Genomic DNA, 6,210 nt, shown 5'->3' with positions numbered 1-6,210 from the left:
TAGGCGTATGGATATTATCTTATCACTGACAGCATTGTCTTATTTCAGGACTCTCCTCACCTGTATCCCTGGAGCTGACTGCTCTTCTGTCCAGGTTCCTGGCTTTTAATCCCCTTTCTCCTGCTCCTCCAGCCTGCTGCTTTGGGTGTCTATGTGTTGTCTCTCCTCACCTATAACCCTGGGGCTGACAGCCAGTATACAGCCTGCCGACCTTTAGCTCCTCAGCCCCTGCAGCTGCATGAGTTGGGAAAAGCCTTCAGCTTGATGTTTGATCCAAGAACTTGGGACTTCCCAGCTTCTATAAGTGTGTGAGCCATTTTCCTAAGATAAATTTCTCTTTCTTTCTCTCTATATAAACTATACTGGTTTTATTTCTTTAGACATCTGAGTCTAACACAATAGGATAGATTAGTAAAACTCATAAATTATTAATGAAAAAAGCTTTGGGAACTAGATATATCCCTGTCCACAGGTTTCTCTTAACACAGAGAAGCACAATCATTTTAACTCATTTATTTTCCTGTAAGATTCCCTTCAGGATGATATGAAGGGAAAAGAACACATGATTTAAGATTCAGATGAGCCTAACTTTTGCAAAAGGTAATCTCTTTGTCTTTTATTTTCTCTCATGGTTTGTATTCCTTATCTGCTATAAATTTAACTGAGTGATGTAGTGTGGTCTATTTGATGCATGAGATGCTCCTGTGCTCATGGAGGAAAATGCTTGGGAAAAATGCAGAAAGTTCACATTCCTTATTATTTAATTTAACTCTCAATATAGCAATAGCAGACATTTCTGTGATTGAAGCAATTAATTTACCCCAAAATGACAAGTTTGAATGTTTATTCAAATAATTATCATATTGATGAAAGACTCTGCATTCTTCATGAAGAATTAATGTACAGATATTTTTCAGTCATTCATTCAGGTCTTGCAAATCCTCCCATAACCATTATATATATATATATATATATATATATATATATATGGTTTTCTATCTCTGTAGACTGACTAACCAATTACCATTATTTGTGATTTTTTTCCAATATATATTTTCATTTTATACAGAAACTCAATTTGTATTCACCAAATTTAAATTTCATGTAAATTAAATTTAAAGATGCTAGATACTTAAAATTATCTTACAGTATATTTATAATATATATACACTAATTTTGAGTATTAAAAAACTGTTGAAAATAAATAGTTTCAATGGCAAATTTATAAAAAAATCTATAGAAATAATACCTTCCATTTTTTTGAAATTATTTCTGCCAACAAGCCTTTGTTGTTGTGATTATGTGCTGCCCAGTCAATTCTAGACTCACAGAGACCACATGTGGCAAAGCAGAATGGCCTCCGGGTGGTTTTGGCTGTAATCACTATGACAGCAGATCGTCAGACTTTCCATTTGTGACAGTCATTGTGCTGATACAAATGACCAGTCTCTCAGTTAACAGTCAGACCCTAACCATTGAGCCACTAGACTTCTCAAGTATTTGAAATATACCTCAAAATATTTTTAATCAGATAAATCAAAGTTATATAAAATGTATCATTGTTTACAATATGCCTCACAAAGAAGAATCACCAAAAGGAAAGCAAAAACAAGTAAATCTTATCTATTTATGATTTTAAGTCACTTGAAATCCATCTTTAGCTGTGCTAAATATTAATAATAGAAAAAAAAAATCTTTTTAATTCACATTCCCTAGTTTCCTTCCAGGAGCTCTGGTAGTGTAGTGCCTAAGGCACTTGACTGCTAACCAGAAGACTGGTGGTTCAAACCCATGAGCCACTCCTAGGAAGGAAGATGGGGTAATCTACTTCCATAATGATACTGCCTTGGAAACCCAAGGAGGGGTAGTTATGGGTTGGGTCCAACTTGACAGCACATAACAACAAAAACCACAGTTTCCTACCTGAATAGGAATAATTCCTGTAATAATCATTGTATGTTTGCTAATTTTATACCAAAATAATATTTAAAAAGAGAAAATGTAATTTAATTTAATCAAAAGACACTATCTTTGATTAAAGTAGGAGCTCTTGTAGCATAGCGCCTAAGGCATTTGACTACTAACCAGAAGGCTGGAGGTTCAAACCCACCAGACATTCCTCGGAAGGAAGGATGAGCAATCTATTTCCTCAGAAACCCAAGGAGAGGTCATTTTGAGTTGGATCCTACTCGACAGCAGTGTGATATGTTATTGCATTTTATTGCTTAATTAAACATACTGTTTCACATATATACCTTCCTTAGGTACATCTCTATACTTTCTCTGAGGATGCAGGCACAATTATGAGCCAAATATTATACTTATGAACCACTAGTGGGTCTCTACTGTCGTGTGACTAAAGTGTATATATATATATCTAGTTGGTGACATCTATACAAGGATATATCAGCAGATTCTATTTTGTTAATCAGCCTTTTTAGAAAATTCATGAATTATTATTGTAAAAAAAAATGTATAGTTAAACCATATCTGGGAAATATAGTTAAGATCACATAGCTAATAAGTGGGAAGAGTCAAAAGACATAGACAAATTCTCTTTTCTGTAATAATGCCAAATACTGAGATGTAATTTTAGGTGTTTAAAGTATACAACACGTATCATCTTGAATGATGCTATAATGTTCTCAAAACCAATACAGCTCTTCCACGATTGCTTGATCATCCCATTGCCAATTCCTAAGGAACTCTGGTGGCATAGTGCCTAAAGCATTTGACTGCTAACCAGAAGGCTGAGGATTCAAATCCACCAGCCACTCCACAGAAGGAAGACTGGGCAATCTGCTTCTGTAAAGATTTATAGCCTTGGAAACTCATAGCGGGTCACTATGAGTTGGGAGACACTCAGTGGGAGTGAGTTGGTTTGGTTTTGGTACTACCCTCTAGTATGAACTTTATGGAATGTTCATGAAAAGCATGAACTTCATAGATCAAATGCCCAAAACCAAATGCTTCCCTGGAATTTTCCTCCGTGTTGTTACACCCTCTGCCACGTTGAATTTCTTGAAATCTTAGTTGGGCCTCCTCACATCCTGCCTTTTTTTTTTTTTTTTTTTTGCCCCACTCAAAACGAGTGAGTCTGTTTGCAAGTCTGGACCTCTCTCTTCTGGGATAAAGTAAGTTAGCATTAATGACAAGAGTTCCAATATTGAGGAATGAGTTCATTTGAAAAGAGAGTTCCAAAATGACTAATGCCATTTTAAAACATCAATCTCCAATTGCAACTATTTCTACTATAAGGTGAAGCTACAGAAGAAAAGAATAGAGGGAAAATACTGACTTCTCAGTGAGGGTGTCATTAAACACAGAAGCTGATTAGAGCACGTATGAGTAAAGATTGGGAGTGCTGGTGTCGATGAGAGGAGAGGCAGAGGAATCCACACCTCAAGAGCACATGAATGTTCATAGTTCATCATGTGCAAAACAAAAACGTTTTACAGGTAATACAATTCCAGAAAACAGCTTGACTGGTTCTTCCTCTAAAAACTAAAACTAAGCTCACTGCCATAGAGTTAATAGCCTGAGCTGTAATAATTAAAATTATGTTTTAAATAGTGGAAAAAAGTAATGCAAAATCATAACATATTTATTTCTTAAAATACTTTTGCTTAAAGGAGAAACTAATATGATTTCCAAGGCATATTATCTTTAGAGAATTTTTTTTTTCATGTATCCATTGTGTAATAGCTGAATACGCTTGTTAACATAGTCTGGCACACTTCAATAGCAAACTATGCTCCAGACAATGAATTTATACTGTTGCAGTACCAACAACATCTTAAATGTTGTAAGCTTGTATATATGATGGAGAAATCAGTAACATGGATAAATGTGTTACAAAGTAGCCTATATTTTGGGCAAAGTAAAGCCAGGTAGTATGAACTGAAGTTGCCTTGCTAGGGCAGGTAATCCTGTGCTGAAGTAGAATATTATAAAATATATTTAATTTATTTACTAGCAAAAAATTAATGACAAAGCTAAAAGATAATACACACACCTCTATAATATAATATAATATATATTTCAAATATGTAGTTTGTCTCTTCTTAATGAAGAACAATATATAGGGATGTTCTGTGATATATATATAGATAAAATACTGTTAAAATTATATTTTTCTGTCAATTTATAGAAATTTGAAATAGACATATAATTCATTGATTGAAAATAAATTATCTGGAATACTTTTTATTACACTTGTATTATTTATTTATTTATTTTTAAAGTGAATTATAGCAATAATCTTGGGTTTTTTTCTTTCCAGAATACCAACTGTTTTCATACAGGTCAGATTATGACAACTTCTTTCTTAAGGTGAGTTTGAGCTTGGATGTCATTCAAAGTGTTATTTTGAGAGGCTACAATTTTTGGGTTTTTTTTGGCATGTTATCAAAGATATTCTGTAAGTAAAATTGCCTTGAAGTAGTTAACATGAATAAATTCTGGGTGATTGCTCATTAGTTAGGATAATACTTCATGGAAACTTATGTGTAAAAATGTCTATTTCTTCAACAGTACTACTTTTGCAGTAAACTCTAGAGAATATTTCTTAGCCGTTTCTGAGTACGAAACATGTAACTTGATATTTTGATTAAAATTTGGGAATTTATTGGTCATAGAAGAAAAAAATAGTTGTAGAGAAAACATGAGATATACAATTAATACAATTGAGGTATCACCCAGGGCATACATGCATATACATACACACACAAAAGCACAAAAGTTCCTGTCTTTAGCTTCCTCTTAAAATACGTGAGACTGTATTGCTTCTCCCAAATCTCTCCATTTATGATAATGTTGAAAGTATTTTGTTGTTCCATTTTAGACTCTTCTTTAAAATTAGAAGAGTTAAAAATTATTATTGTAAGTTAACTTTTGATTCAATTTACTCACCCATTTATAACTTTTTGTTATGTTTTTTGCCAAAAGTAAAGCCTTCCACCTTACCTATCTGCTTAAAGTATTTAGAATTTTCTTCAGTGAGGACTTCTTGGTTTTTTCTTTGTCTGAAAGTATTTATATTTTTATTTCATGCTTGAAAAATAATTTCTGTGAGATTGTGAATTTGAATTGTCAACAATGAAGATGTTATTCTATTACTCTCTGGCTTCTACTTAATAATGGAAAGTCAATGTCTAGTTTTTATAATTTTGTGGGCAAATTGATATTTTCCATTTCTGCTTTTAATATCCTCTCCTGGCCTTTGGTACTCTGAAGCTGGTTAGGATGTGTCTAGTACATTTGTGTATATCCTGCTGTAGACTTATTGAGTCCTATATCTGAGGATACATTTTTTTCCAACAACATGAACTCTTCAGCCATTATTTCCTTCAATTTCACTTCTTCCATTTTTTTAACATTCCATTTTTCCTTTCTTAATTTTTCTTTCATATAATTTTGTGTTTCTTGATGCCACATTCTTTTAATCTTTCTTCTACTACATTGATCTGATCTGTATTTGCAATTATTTTAATCTTTGAAATTTCATAATTTTCTAGTGACAAAATTCTATTTGATTTTTTGACAAATTGTATAATTATATTTTCTTCCTTGTTCTTATTTCCAATTCAAATTTTCATTTTAATTTTGTGCTTCTGATTTCACTCTCTATTATTACTGGTTTTCGCTTATGATACCTTATATTCCTTGTGTGCTTGTAATTTTTTTTTAACTATAATTTCACATATGTGGAACACTGTATATGAGAATTATTTGAGGGCAGACCAGAAATTCTATTTTAAAACTGTTTGCTTCTATACTTACCTAGGGCCACTATCAACTCAAACCTACTTTAAAAGCTTTGATTTAAGGGTTGTTGTTCATATATATATATATATGTGTGTGTGTGTGTGTGTGTGTGTGTGTAAACATATATATGCAAAACCAAACTCACTGCCATCGAGTCTAATCTGACTCATAGCAATTCCTCCTTGGGTTTTCAAAGCAGTAGCTTCATGGAAATAATAGATTGCCTGGTATCTTCATGGAAAGAGAGTGCCTGATCTCCCTTCCAAGGAGAGGCTGATGGGTTGGTGGGTTTGAACCACCAGCCTTCTAGTAAACAGTCAAATGCCTTAGGCACTATGCAACTGGAGTTCCTATATTATATATTATACACACACACACACACATAATTGTTTTCTTTAAACAACTAGTCCAATAAATAGCTTCATGGTGGATGGAGAAAAGATT

Source organism: Orycteropus afer, unplaced genomic scaffold (assembly GCF_000298275.1).
Source record: "Orycteropus afer afer isolate SDZICR_OR568_19922 unplaced genomic scaffold, OryAfe1.0 scaffold00349, whole genome shotgun sequence".
In the NCBI taxonomy this organism is placed as follows: domain Eukaryota; kingdom Metazoa; phylum Chordata; class Mammalia; order Tubulidentata; family Orycteropodidae; genus Orycteropus; species Orycteropus afer.
This window is presented reverse-complemented; position numbering follows the sequence as displayed.